Below are 13945 nucleotides of genomic sequence, written 5' to 3'. Positions count from 1 at the left end.
TCTCTGAATAGCCAAAGCAATGTGGAGAAATAGGAGGGGAAAGGAGAAGGGGGAGGAAGGAAAGATAATTGATACTGCATTTCCCACTTTGAATTGTACTACAAAGCTATACTAATCAAAACTACATGCACCAGTAAAAATACTCACAGATGATCGGACTAGACGAGAGTCCTTAGATAAATCCACAGATTTATGGGTGTTAATCAAAGGCAATGGAGTAAGGAAAACTTAGAATTAGATAGCCACATGTAAAAAAACCCCTGAAACTGCATTTTACACTATTCTCAAAAAGACCTCTAGATTAAACCAGCATGCATAAAGTACACTGAGGAATATATAGAAGTCTCTAGAAAATGGACATAAGAGTTTATCTTGAACACAATACACAAATTAAATGACTAATAATCCAAGATTTGTGAGCAATTAATAAAGCTTAACAAAAAACAAAAAACAATCCTGTCCAAAAATGGGGAGGGGAGGTGAACAGACACCATCCCCAAGAAGATATAGGGTGATTAGTACTGTTCTTCATCAAATTTTGTTAAGAAAATGCAAATAAAAGTAATAGTGAGATATCATTGCACACTAATAATCATGGTATATAGAAGAAAGACTAAAAACAAACAGTGTTTGTGGGACTATGCAGGAAAAGGAACCCTCATTTATTTTTGATAGGAATGCCATCTAATTTAAACTCTATGAAAAACAATATGAAGATTTCTCAAAAAATTTAGCAATAGAAATTTTATGTCCATCATAGTTTTTGGCATCTACTTCTAAAACTCAAGAAAGTTGGTCTTATGCCAGAATACTGCATGGGTAAGTTCTCCCTGTTTTTAGGCCAAAGGTTTTTCCTTTCTATTTCTCCCATATTTTGCTGTGCCAATGCAAACAACAATGGCCACACACTCCTTTTTATATTGTATTGTCTTATTTCTTATCTTTTAAAAAAGAGCTTACTAAACCTTTTGCTATTGTATTAATGCCTTTATAGAAGATACAATAATTTTCACAAATATACTTGCTACTTACTGAACTTTTTCTTCTTTCTTTTTACTTCTCTTCCATTTGAGTTTTTAGTTTTTCTATTTTCTTTCTATTTCCCCCCTTCTTTCTATTTTTAAAATAACTTTGCTTTCCATCATCTTGAAACAAATATGTTGTTATTAGTTATGTCAATTATGTAATGCATTTTCTTTAAATAAAAAACCCCTCAAAATATTAATTGGAGATTAACGCATACCAATGCTCATTGTGGTGCCTAAAATAGCCAATATATGAAAAGAAACCAAAATCACATAGGTCACATTCCCCCATTACATAAGTCACATCTGCAGACATGATATAAAATACACATACCCTTATTCAGGCAGGACCTTCATTTTCCTTTGTTTAAAGGTAAATTCTGCTTTCCCTATTGGCTGTGCAGCCATTTAAATATCCCTTTTCCATAAAAAGGAGTCATTTCACTGAAAATAAAAAGGTTGTCATATATATTCACAATAGAATACTTTGCAACCAAGAGAAGAGAAACCATGCCATTTTCCACTATATGGATAAAACTAAAGGACATCATGCTGATTGAAGTTAATTAGATGAAGCAAAATAAATTTAGAATGATCTCTCATATGTGAAATACAAAGGTACATAATAAGGGAGCAACAAATGGCCAAACTCAGCAGAGTTAGAATCCACAGAACTGAGTTTATTTGGGAAGTGGCGAGTGTGGTGCCTTGGAGAGACTTTTGGGACATGGTGTAGGAAAGTGGACACTCCGGTGGAAAATGTGGTGTCAGAAAGATGTACCCATGTACCATGTCACTAACAGGATTGTAAATCACAGTACCGCAATGAAAAATGGGAAAATAAAGTAATGCAAATGAACAACTGACATTTCTGTTCTCATTCTTCTGAGTATTAGATGTCTGAGCTAAATATATACAGAGTTATAGTCCTTCTGAGGACACATGAGAAGAATCTATTTCAACCTTTTCTTTATGCTTCCGTGCATTTGTTGGCTTGGCACAATGTAATTGCGATCTTCACAGGGCATTCTCTTTGTGTGGTTATTTGTGCATATCTTCCCTTCTTCTTACAGGACACAATCACATTGCATTAGGACTTAGCTGTCTACCTAATAATGCCGTCATCTGCATATATTCTATCCCAAATAAGGTTACTTTTTGAGGTACTGGTTCTAGTAATGAAGCGCATTCTTTTTTTTTTTGAAGGAAGTACACAGTTCAATCCATAGAAAAAGAAAATAGATTTTCCATACTTACCTGGCAGGGGAGATACCATGATCACGAAGGTGGTTTTCCCAGGGCGAGGCTTATCTATTGCATTCCGGATGTGCTGACCCCTGCGATTTCCCCAAATGTGGAAACTCGACTGCATAATTTGTGGTAGTGGGGGACTGCGATTGCACTCTCCCCTGAAAAAAGAAAATAGATTTTCCCCTTAAGCCTCTTAAGACCAGAGGTTTGTGATAGATATCTTGAAGTACGCCAGTGAGACCCAAATTTGGACTTCTTAACTATATTATTATAAGAAAACTAATGTGTATGGTATTGAGTTTGTGATAATTTTTTATCAGTAAATAGAAACTCATATTCTCTTAGAAGCAATTTTCAATAAAAAATACAGAATGGCAAATGATGGAATGAGGAATACTATCCCATAAAAATATTGAAAAATATTCCAACAGTGAGTGAATGTAATCTTTAGACCAGTTCTTCCTGCTTCATTCTTAAGGAGGGAAAGCACTCAATGTAATTCAGTATTTAATTTTTTTTCTTGAAACAACCATAGATCAAGTACTTTGGCTTTTGGTATTGTTGCAATTTTTATTTTTTTGTACAGGCTTCTTTTTTTGCACAGACTTCCCTCCTTTACAATATTATCAATTTAACTTACTCTGTTCTGTGGCCATTAGTTTAGTATTGAACCAGTGAAAAATGCAGTATGTCCACTGATAAACTTTCAACGAGATTAGTGAATTACTTGATCATATTATCTTCTGAAGCAAAAGTTTCATTTTAAATATAGGAAGAAACAAAAGTAAAATACAACGAAAAACCAACCCACATTTCAAGGTTTATTTATGTTGTTAACTCATATCACATCCAAGTAACTGGACCTGTTGCATGTTTGAGCAAAATCCTGCCCTGCTTGGTTGACTGAGTTTGGCTGGGGTTCCTATCTGACCCCAAACTTTAAATCTTTCAATGAAGTGTTGCAGTGGTCTGACCCTGGCTGTTATTTCCTTTGTTTTTCTTAGTAATATATAAATGCTGATTTTAAAAATATCTCCAAGTAATGAAGCTCAGTTTTATTAAAGTTTGAAAGGTGGGAGATTGAAGCTAGTTTTTCACTGCTGCAAGGGAAAAGTCATCAGGAAAAAGATCATGCCTTGATATGCCTTCCTTACTGAGACTCACATATTATAATGACATTGAGCTTTTCATGTCAGTTTCTTTCTTTCTTTCTTTCTTTTTTTTTTTTTTGGTTTTGGTTTTGGTTCACACCCGGACGCGCTCAGAGGTTACTTCTGGCTCTACGCTCAGAAATCGCTCCTGGCAGGCTTGGGGGACCATATGGGATGCCGGGATTCGAACCATCGACCTTCTGCATGGAAGGCAAACACCTTACCTCTATCAGACCCTATTTTTCATTTTTATTGCTTTATTTATGCACAATGGTTATAAAAATTTTCATTGTTGGGTTTCAGTCATACAATCTGAGGCACACCATTCTTCAACAGTGCATTTGAGTGATTTTAAACAAACTCCTAACCTTTTTTTAATAATTATCTTTATTTAAACACCGTGATTACAAATATGATATAGTTTGTATAATTACATTCATGTAAAGAACACCCCCCTTCACCAGTGCAACATTCCCACCACCAATTTCCCAGATCTCCCTTCTCCCCACCCCCCACACCTGTACTAGAGACAGGCTTTCTACTTCCCTCATTCATTCACATTGTTATGATAGTTTTCAGTGTAGTCATCTCTCCAACTGCACTCATCACTCTATGTGATGAGCTTCATGTGATGAGCTGCACCTACCTACCTTCATCTCTCTTATCTCTGAGATACTGTTAAAAATGTCTTTCATTTTTCTTAAAACCCATAGATGAGTGAAACCATTCTGCATCTTTCTCTCTCTCTCTGACTTACTTTACTCAGCATAATAGATTCCATGTACATCCATGTATAGGAAAATTTCATGACTTCATCTCTCCTGATGGCTGCATAGTATTCCATTGCGTATATGTACCACAGTTTCTTTAGCCACTCATCTGTTGAAGGGCATCTTGGTTGTTTCCAGAGTCTGGCTATTGTAAATAGTGCTGCAATGAATATAAGTGTAAGGAAGAGATTTTTGTATTGTATTTTTGTGTTCCTTGGGTATATTCCTAGGAGTGGTATAGCAGGATCCTATGGAAGCTCAATTTTCAGTTTGTGAAGAAATCTCCATATCGCTTTCCATAAAGGTTGTACTAGACAGCATTCCCACCAGCAGTGAAAAAAAGTTCCTTTCTCTCCACATCCCCGCCAGCACTGCTTGTTTTCCTTTTTCGTGATGTGTGCCAATCTCAGTGGCGTGAGGTGATGTGTGCCAATCTCAGTGGCGTGAGGTGGTACCTCATAGTAGTTTTGATTTGAATCTCCCTGACAATTAGTGATATTGAGCATCTTTTCATGTGCCTTTTGGCCATTTGCCTTTCTTCTTTTTCAAAGTGTCTATTCATTTCTTCTCCCCACTTTTTGATGGGGTTAGTTGTTTTTTTCTTATATAGTTCTGTCAGTATCTTGTAAATTTTGGATATTAGTCCTTTATCTGATGAGTATTGGGTGAATAATTTCTCCCACTCAGTGGGTGGCCTTTGTATTCTGAGCACTATTTCCTTTGAGATGCAGAAGCTCCTCAGTTTAATGTAGTCCCATCTGTCTATCTCTGCTTCCACTTGTTTGGAAAGTGCTGTCTCCTCCTTAAAGATGCCTTTAGACTCAATGTCCTGGAGTGTTTCACCTACATGTTGTTCTATTTACCTCATAGTTTCAGATCTGATATTAAGGTCTTTAATGCATTTGGATTTTACCTTTGTACATGGTGTTAGCTGGGGGTCTGAGTTCGCTTTTTTGCAAGTGGCTAACCAGTTGTGCCAACACCACTTGTTAAATAGGCTTTCCTTGCTCCTTTTAGGATTTCTTTATCAAAAACTAGGTGGTTATATGTCTGAGGAACCTTCTCTGAGTACTCAAGCCTATTTCACTGATCTGAGGGTCTGTCTTTCCAATACCATGCTGTTTTTATAACTATTGCTTTGTAATACAGCTTAAAATTGGGGAAAGTAATGCCTCCCATATTTCTTTTCCCAAGGGTTGCTCTAGCTATTCGAGGTTGTTTATTGTTCTAAATGAATTTCAGAAGTGTTTGATCCACTTCTTTGAAGAATGTCATGGGTATCTTTAGAGGAATCGCGTTAAATTTGTACAATGCTTTTGGAAGTATTGCCATTTTAATGATGTTGATCCTGCCAATCCATGAGCAGGGTATGTGTTTCCATTTCCGCATGTCCTCTCTTATTTCTTGGAGCAGTGTTTTATAGTTTTCTTTGTATAGATCCTTCACATCTTTAGTCAGGTTGACTCCAAGATATTTGAGTTTGTGTGGCACTAATGTGAATGGGATTGTTCTCTTAATGTCCATTTCTTCCCTATTAGTGTATAAAAAGGCCATTGATTTTTGTGTGTTAATTTTGTAGCCTGCCACTTTGCTATATGAATTTATTATTTCATGTCAGTTTCTTAAGCCAAGAACTTTTGGATGACAGAGGAGTATTATACGTTCTAGGCTTGTATATCTTATTGCTCACATGATTGACTAATAAGATTGTCAGATTAATGCCTATTTTCAATCTGTTGATTCTGGTCTCTGCTCTTACTTTCTTTTACATCTGTAACTCTTATCACATATTGCACCTCAGTTAACTTCAATTCAGTTTGCTAAACCCTACATTTTAAAATAATTCTCATCTCTTCACTTTCTTCCAATCCATATCCAACATTAATCAGCAAGGTCTGTTCCCACTATTTGTAAAGCATATAGCCAATCTCATTAGATCTCAATATTTCTTTTTTTATTGATGAAAATGCATCACACAGTTGACATAACTGATCATAATACAATTGTTTCAGAAAGACCAAAAGCAACATGGTTAAAAAAATAGAAAATTGAAATAAACACTAAAGAGATCTCAATATTTTTATGATTACTATACTAATTGCCACTACATCTCATTAGATAATTTTTCAGAAGTCTCTTTATCTCTCTATACTACTTTTGAAGTCTTCAGTTTATTACAACTATTAAAGTCTAAGGATACTCAAAATATGTAAATAAGCCTCCTCCCCACTTTTGCAGTGCAAGAGCTTTGACCAAGAATCTCACAATGTAAAGTATGTTTTCACCAAATCACATCTCAGGCTCTGCAAATCAATTCTGGATGGCTTCAAACTTTTCACTAACCATCAATTACATTCAATGAAAAGTCTAGTTTTGACTCAAAGTCCTCCATAATATTAAGCCTATCACCTACTACCCTTATATCCACCATTTCATTCCTCTCTAGTACTATGGGTTCCTTATAATTTCTATAAGTTCTATCTCAGGATCTTTCCACCTCCTTCTGCCTAAGTTTCTCCAAAACAACCTCGCAGCTCTCCTTCATAGTTGCTTCATGTTTCAGCGGAAGTGTTATCTTTCTGGGGCCAGCGAGGTGGCACTAGAGGTAAGGTGTCTGCCTTGCAAGTGCTAGCCAAGGAAGGACCACGGTTCGATCCCCTGGCGTCCCATATGGTCCCCCCCCCAAGCCAGGGCCAATTTCTGAGCGCTTAGCCAGGAGTAACCCCTGAGCATCAAATGTGTGTAACCCCAAAAACCAAAAAAAAAAAAAAAAAAAAGAAATGTCTTTCCTGATCTCTATCTATAATTTCTCTTCCTCCTCCTGTTCTGTCCAGTCATATGCTACAAGCTGTGCTAATTTAACTTGCTTACTCGTGCCCTCACTAGAATACAAGCCCAACAACGACAAAAGATACTTTAGTATTGTTCCCTGATCCACCCACATTTCTGGAATAGTGCTTGCTATTAAGCACTCGAGAAAGTAAATGACTGAAATAGTGAATTTTAAAAGAAGGAAAAGGAGTGTCCATAGTGAAATTATATCATTACACTATTAAAATACTTTTTATGCCTTTGATGCAAAGACGCAAGCTCACTGTTCTCTAAGGAATTTCAGTAGCTGCTGCAAACGTTAGTGTACCATAAGTTAATAGCAAACAATTTTTCTAGCTTGACACACACACATTTTTTTGAAGTCCTAGAAACTCCAGAGACATGAGCAATATAATTGCAGACACCAAAAATAAAAATAACTTACCATTCCAAAATTGAGTCATACTATCCCAAATAGCACTGATGAGTTGAAGAGAGCTATTGGGAACAATCTTTGGGAATAAAATTTTGTTGTATTTTTTAGAAGAAAATATTTTATGGACGTTTTTCCCAGAGTGACAAATAGTTTGGGTTTGTCTAAAATGATAGCCTCTGGATCACACCTAGGGTGAAGAATGCCATAACATCTAAAACCAGCTTTTTCACAACTTCATTGAATGGCATTATAAATTGAGCATCGTGCTAGGCATCACAATTACTGTGAGAAGGAATAAGAGGCAGAGCCCACTCACAAGAACCCCTATGCTAGTTAAGGTCCAAGTATGATCCAGAAAGGAATGCTTGTTATAGGAAGTGTAGAGGGACTCCTGCCCTGGGCAGGAAGAGGAAGATAGTCAAAGGAATGATGAATAGATTAATCCTAAAGCAGTAAAGGGGATTGGCCACGTTCAAGAGTCAGTTCACCCAAACCATTATCTGCTAACTTTTCCTTGTGTTTAATGGTGGCTACTTGTTTTTTTCTTCCATGAAAATATAAAACACAAAGGCATTCATCTGAGTCTGATCAAGGGAGAGGACAATCCCTTTTATGACTTTTGGTGCATATAATAAGAGGGAGAAGTGGAAGATATAATAAGAGGGAGAAGTAAGTGATCTTACTTTCAAATGAATACCCTTGATGACCCCCAATTCCAATAAGTCTTGAGGGTCACATGGTAAATGAATGGAATTGTATGAGTTGTTTGGAAGTTTCTTTTTAATTTCACAATGGCAGAAAATTCTAACTACAATATTTATAAATATCATGCATGGTCAGTAATGCTGCCTACAATATAATTTCCCATTGATAGAGAAAGAAATCAGACTTTCAAGAGACCTGCTTAGAGACCTGGATAGAAGAAGAAATGAGTCAGATCTGGAATATTGAGCCTGGTTGGAATTCTTCACTTTTGCAGACATTTCTCACCTGCTCCTATAAATGGGCTATCTGGGCAAGAGGGTGGGGATGAGATGAGACAGTGCATATTTAATGTGTACAATGCCTGACAGAGAGTGCCCATAAGTGGCGATAATGGTAAATGCCATACACTAAGGTGCACTAAAAATTCAGAGACTGATTCTCATGGATTTAGAGTCCCTGAAATATGGACTCATGTAGGCAAGCATCTTCCTGCATTAAAGATGCATTAAACAGAAAGGGCTGATAAGAGAGCAGGGAGGTAGCTGGCTTCTTCTCAACAAGCTCTGAGGCAGGGAAGGGAGTCGCATGTTGGGAGATTGTGAGATGGGAGACAATGCCCAGGGAAAGACATCTTTGCTGATATCTTTCATGTATATGTTTGTCTGTTGATCCTGGTGAAGGCACTGGTGTTGAAACATTGCATGCTAAAATCTAATCATGAATAACTTTGTACTTCACAGTTATTAAATAAAAAAAATCACGAGCTGTATTACTTTCTTTAGCTAATGTTTCCCTGTTCGTATGTTCCCAATGACTCACTGTTCAAACTCTGATAGTGACTCACGGTAGGCAGGCTCTTTTCTTGGTTATAAGCATAGATAAATATTTTATTTAATAACAAGGCTTCGCCACAAGGGTGGAATAAAACCTGACCTTTAGAAGACAGTTTTCTGTCCTTCAAAGACAGTTTTCTATTCTTTCAGATAGAATTAAAAAGTCAAGGACCAGATTAAGAAAGCTCTTAAAAACAAAGAGAACGGCATGGGATTACTTTTGTGTCATCTCTCATGTAGCCAATAACCATTAAGTAGGAGTGAAAAATAAGTATGAAGAAGAGAAAAGTCACTGGAGGAAAATAAAATTGAAGATAGATAGAATCTCTTAATGATAACACGAACAACAAATTTTTGGAAATTCATTGCTAATAAATAAATTTCCAGGAAAAGATCATCATTTTTAGATTAACTTCCTCTTTTTTTTTTTTCTCTGTTTTGGTCTTTAAACCACATCAGCTGTGCTCAGGGCTTATTCCTGGCTCTGTGCTGGGGTATCACTGCTGGCTTTGCTCACATGTAGTGCTGGGGATTGAATCTGAGTACCTGCTGTTCTCTCTCTGGTCAACTTCCTATTTGAGAAAAATATAAACTCAGTCCTCTGTACTTGTTTGCAGCTCATTAGAAAATTTTCTTAATGCATTTCCTCTAGAAAAAATCTTGCAGCGAGAATCCAGTTCAGCGTTGTCATTAGGTATAAGACCAACTGCAACTATAAAAGAGACCCTTGCAATCTAAAGTTTGGTTTCTTACCTAGCCCCTCTGTGTGAGAGGAAGCATAATTTTGGGAAAGTGAACTGCCTATAAAGTTTGCTTGAATGTGCTTCATACTTTTGCTTGGCTGTGTACTCATTCACATTCATTTCCGAAAATTCTCTCAGTTCTGCATCTCTATTTGCCATTTTCAAAAATCCTGCTTAAAATAAAAAAAAAACCAAAAACAAAAAACCTCTTTTTTGTTTATCAGTGAACCAAATACCCAAATACCCTGAAAAGCTTGGAAACCCTCTATATTCACCCTGCATTGATACTTAATTTTTGCTCTAGGAATACAAGGTGACTAATGGTGATAGTTTATGATCCATTACTTCAGGCTTAAATCCACTTCTTGTTGCCATCTTCCTGAGCTGAGGAACCTGCATAACTCACTAATCTTTTTTTCTGAAAACAAAAACAACTAAAAAGATGTAAGTTGATCATTTGTTTTAGGGCAGGGGAGACAGTTCAAGTGGTAGATCATATACCCAAACAACATGTTTCAGAGTCTGTTTATTGGCACCACGTGACTCCTCAAGAAAAACCAGAATGACCCAGTGGGTCCAGAGAAATTCTGGATTTGAATTCTAAATTGTCAGATTGGCACTCGTGGGGATCACACCATAACAATAATTTTTATATGTTATACATCTCAAAATCACTATTAAAGAAGAAAGACAGAGAATTACTGGTTAGAGTGTCTTATGAGTAGTCATTGTCCTAAATGAATTATTTCATAAAGGTTTTTTCTATGGTGTAAGAATATTAATATAGAATTCATATTCATTCTATTCATATTTGCCATTTCACAAATAAGAGAACCAAGGAACTTGTGCATGTTCACTGAGATTATTCATGTTTGTCAAGGTCTCCACTACTATATTTCTAATTCTGTTGAAGACATTTTATGCATTGTCTAGTTATGCCAATTTTAAATACTTAGGCAAATTCCTTAAGCATATGCATGCTCAAGTTATTTTTTTCTCTCTCTGTCTAGGCGCAGTGGTCCTCAAACTATGGCCCGCGGGCCACATATTGTATTTGTATCTGTTTTGTTTCTTCATTGCAAAATAAGATATATGCAGTGTGCATAAGAATTCGTTCATAAGTTTTGTTTTTACTATAGTCAGATCCTCCAATGGTCTGAGGGACAGTGAACTGGCCCCCTGTTTAAAAAGTTTGAGGACCCCTGGATGATGAACTGAAAGATACCCTGGAATATGCATTCTTTTTTTGTTTTTGTTTTGTTTTTCGGTCACACCCGGTAGCCCTCAGGGGTTACTCCTGGTTCCACGCTCAGAACTCGCTCCTGGCAGGCTTGGGGGACCATATGGGATGCCGGGATTCAAACCAATAACCTGCATGAAAGGCAAACGCCTTACCTCCATGCTCTCTCTCCTGCCCGGAATATGCATTCTAATCCCCAAAGCCCAATAAAGTCAACACTCTGACAATAAAGGATAAATTTATAAATAAAATCATAAAGCTTTCCAGGTATAAGTTAAAAATATTGAGAAATAGAGATTACCTAGTTATCATACCAGCTGAGAAGTACAACTTTACAAGAGGCAGCAAAGAGAGATATGACAAAAAAAGTGAGGGTAAAAGCTACATAACTATATACATAGTTACTGAAGTGATCTAGCATAAACCAAAAAATCTTGGAAGAGGCAAGAAATGGAAGTTTTTTGACATTTTAAATTAAATTTATGTAATTTTATTTAAATTAAAAAGTTTCATTACTTTATTTAAATATGGTGGTTACAAGGTAGGGTGGTAACAGCATGAGGGCATTTGTCTTGTACAGATTTTTTGTTTTGTTTTTGGGTCACACCTGGCAGAGCTCAGGGGTTCCTCCTGGCTCTATGCTCAGAAATTGCCTCTGGCAGGCACGGGGGACCATATGGGATGCCGGGATTTGAACCACTGACCTTCGGCATCAAAGGCAAACACTTTCCCTCCATGCTATCTCTCCGGCCCCGTACAGGTTATTTTTTTATGGATACAAAGTTGTTCATGATTGAATTTCAGTCATACAATGTACAACAACCTTCACCAGTGAGCATTTCCTGCCACCGATGTCCCAGTTTTTCTCCCACCTTCCCCTGCCTGCTTTTGTGACAGACATTTTCTTCTCTCTCTCTCTCTCTCTCTCTCTCTCTCTCTCTCTCTCTCTCTCTCTCTCTCTCTCTCTCTCTCTCTCTCTCTCTCTCTCTCTCTTCCTTTTTCTCCCTACTTTCAGGCATAGTGGTTTGCAATACTCTCATTGAGGGGTATCATGTCTGTTACTTTATCTCCTTTCAGCATCTAATTTTTGTCCATAGTGCTCATTTTCAACTATTATTGTTATATGGGTCCCTTTTATGCCCTAATTATACTCCCCTGATATATGTGCCAAGCTTCCTACCATGGATTAGTCCTCCTGGCCCTCATCTCTATTATCTCTGTTATCATGCTATTTTATTTTTTTATATTCCACAAATACATGTGGTCATTCTATCCTTCTCCCTCTCCTCTGATTAATTTCACTAAGCATAATAATTTTCATATACCTCTATGTATAAGCAAATTTCTCCCCATCCTCATTTCTTCCTCTTCACTTCTCTCTCTAATAGCAGTGTACTATTCCATTGTGTAGGTATACCACAGTTTCTTTATCCATTCATATATTCTCAGGCAATTGGGTTGTTTCCAGATTCACTATTGTGAATAGTGTTGCAATAAACAAAGGAATTTAGAAGACTTTTCTGTGTTATTATGCTTTTGGACTTTTAGATTATTTCTAGGAATGGTATTGCTGGGTTATATAGAAGCTCAATTTCTAGTCTTTTTTTTTTTTGAGGAATATCTATATTGTTTTCCAAAAGGCTGAGTCAGTCAACATTCCTATTAAGAGTGAATGCGAGTCCTTTCCCCCCTGCATTTGTACCAGCACTGGTTATTCTTGTTCTTTGTGATGTGTGTCAGTCTGCTATGAGATGATATCTTATTGTTGTTTTGATCTGCATGTCCCTGATAATTAATGATGTGGAGACTGCTTGGCCACTGGGTTCCATCCACTTTTTTTCCTCAGTTGTGGGAAGACATGGAAATATGAGGCAGAACATGATGATTCATGTTCTATGGTTCTGTTAAAAATAAAATAAAAAAGAAGCAGGTGAGAACTCTTGTCTAGAAGCTATAAATGTAAATTTAAAAGAAGAAAAAAAGAAAAAGTATGAAAAAGAAATAATGGGAGGGCTGATGTGACAAGTTTGTTTGTTTATTTATTTATTAATTTTTTGGGTCACACCTGGCAGTGCTCAGGGGTTACTCCTGGCTCTATGCTCAGAAATCACCCGTGGCAGGCACAGGAGACCATATGGGATGCCAGGGTTCAAACCACCGTCCTTCTGCATGAAAGGCAAATGCTTTACCATCATGCCATCTCTCCATCCCCTATTTATTTTTTGTATAGCACAGTAAGTATTAGAAAAATTAGAAAGGAAATTCCCTTGGCCTAAGAGATACAGAGTCTCTCCACCCTTGAAGAATACTGTCATGGGAACAACCACAGGCTCCAGACATGTTCACTATCAAATCGAAAGGCCTTACTTTGTGGTGCCAGGGAATATTTTGCTCAGTCGTAGTTGTCAAAGTCAATTCTCTGTAATTAGAGATCTTGGTTTATGTACAGATCCTAGGATGAAGTCTAGGATAATCTTTATGGTTCCAGGAGAAGTTCTGCTCAAGTCTTTTTTTGTTTGTTTGTTTGGTTTTGGTTTTTGGGCTCAGGGGTTACTTCTGGCTCTGTGCCAAAATCACTCCTGGCATGGGGCTGGAGTGGTGGTGCAAGTGGTAGGCCTTGCATGTGCTAACAACCTAGGATGGACAGCGATTCAATCCCCTGGTGTTCTATATGGTCCCCTAAACCAGGAGCAACTTCTGAGTGCATAGGAAGGAGTAACCTCTGAGAGTCACCGGGTGTGCCCCCCCCAAAAGAAATCACTCCTGCCATGCTTGGGGATGGCAGAAATCGAACCTGGGTCTGTCCCAGGTTGGCCACGTGCAAGGCGAATGCCCTACCACTGTGCTATCTCTCTAGTCCCTGTCATTAGTCTTCTGTAATTAATGATCTTGGTTTTTTTTCACAGATCTTAGGATGGACTATCTTTTGATTTCATCTAATCGTTAGTCAATGAGGTAGGGCAACCTGCTCTTAGATCAA

General features: G+C 37.3%; 1 non-coding gene across 1 annotated transcript; it reads left to right on the top strand.

The window, feature by feature from the left end:
* Positions 1 to 2274: 2274 nt before the first annotated feature.
* Positions 2275 to 2437, top strand: LOC126021591 (U1 spliceosomal RNA). Its single transcript, XR_007500095.1, has one exon. It is a non-coding gene; the product is annotated as a U1 spliceosomal RNA (small nuclear RNA).
* Positions 2438 to 13945: the final 11508 nt, after the last annotated feature.

The sequence above is a fragment of the Suncus etruscus genome, chromosome 10, assembly GCF_024139225.1.
Source record: "Suncus etruscus isolate mSunEtr1 chromosome 10, mSunEtr1.pri.cur, whole genome shotgun sequence".
NCBI lineage: Eukaryota > Metazoa > Chordata > Mammalia > Eulipotyphla > Soricidae > Suncus > Suncus etruscus.
The sequence above is the reverse complement of the archived record's forward strand: the minus strand, read 5'-3'. Positions and strand labels throughout refer to the sequence as shown.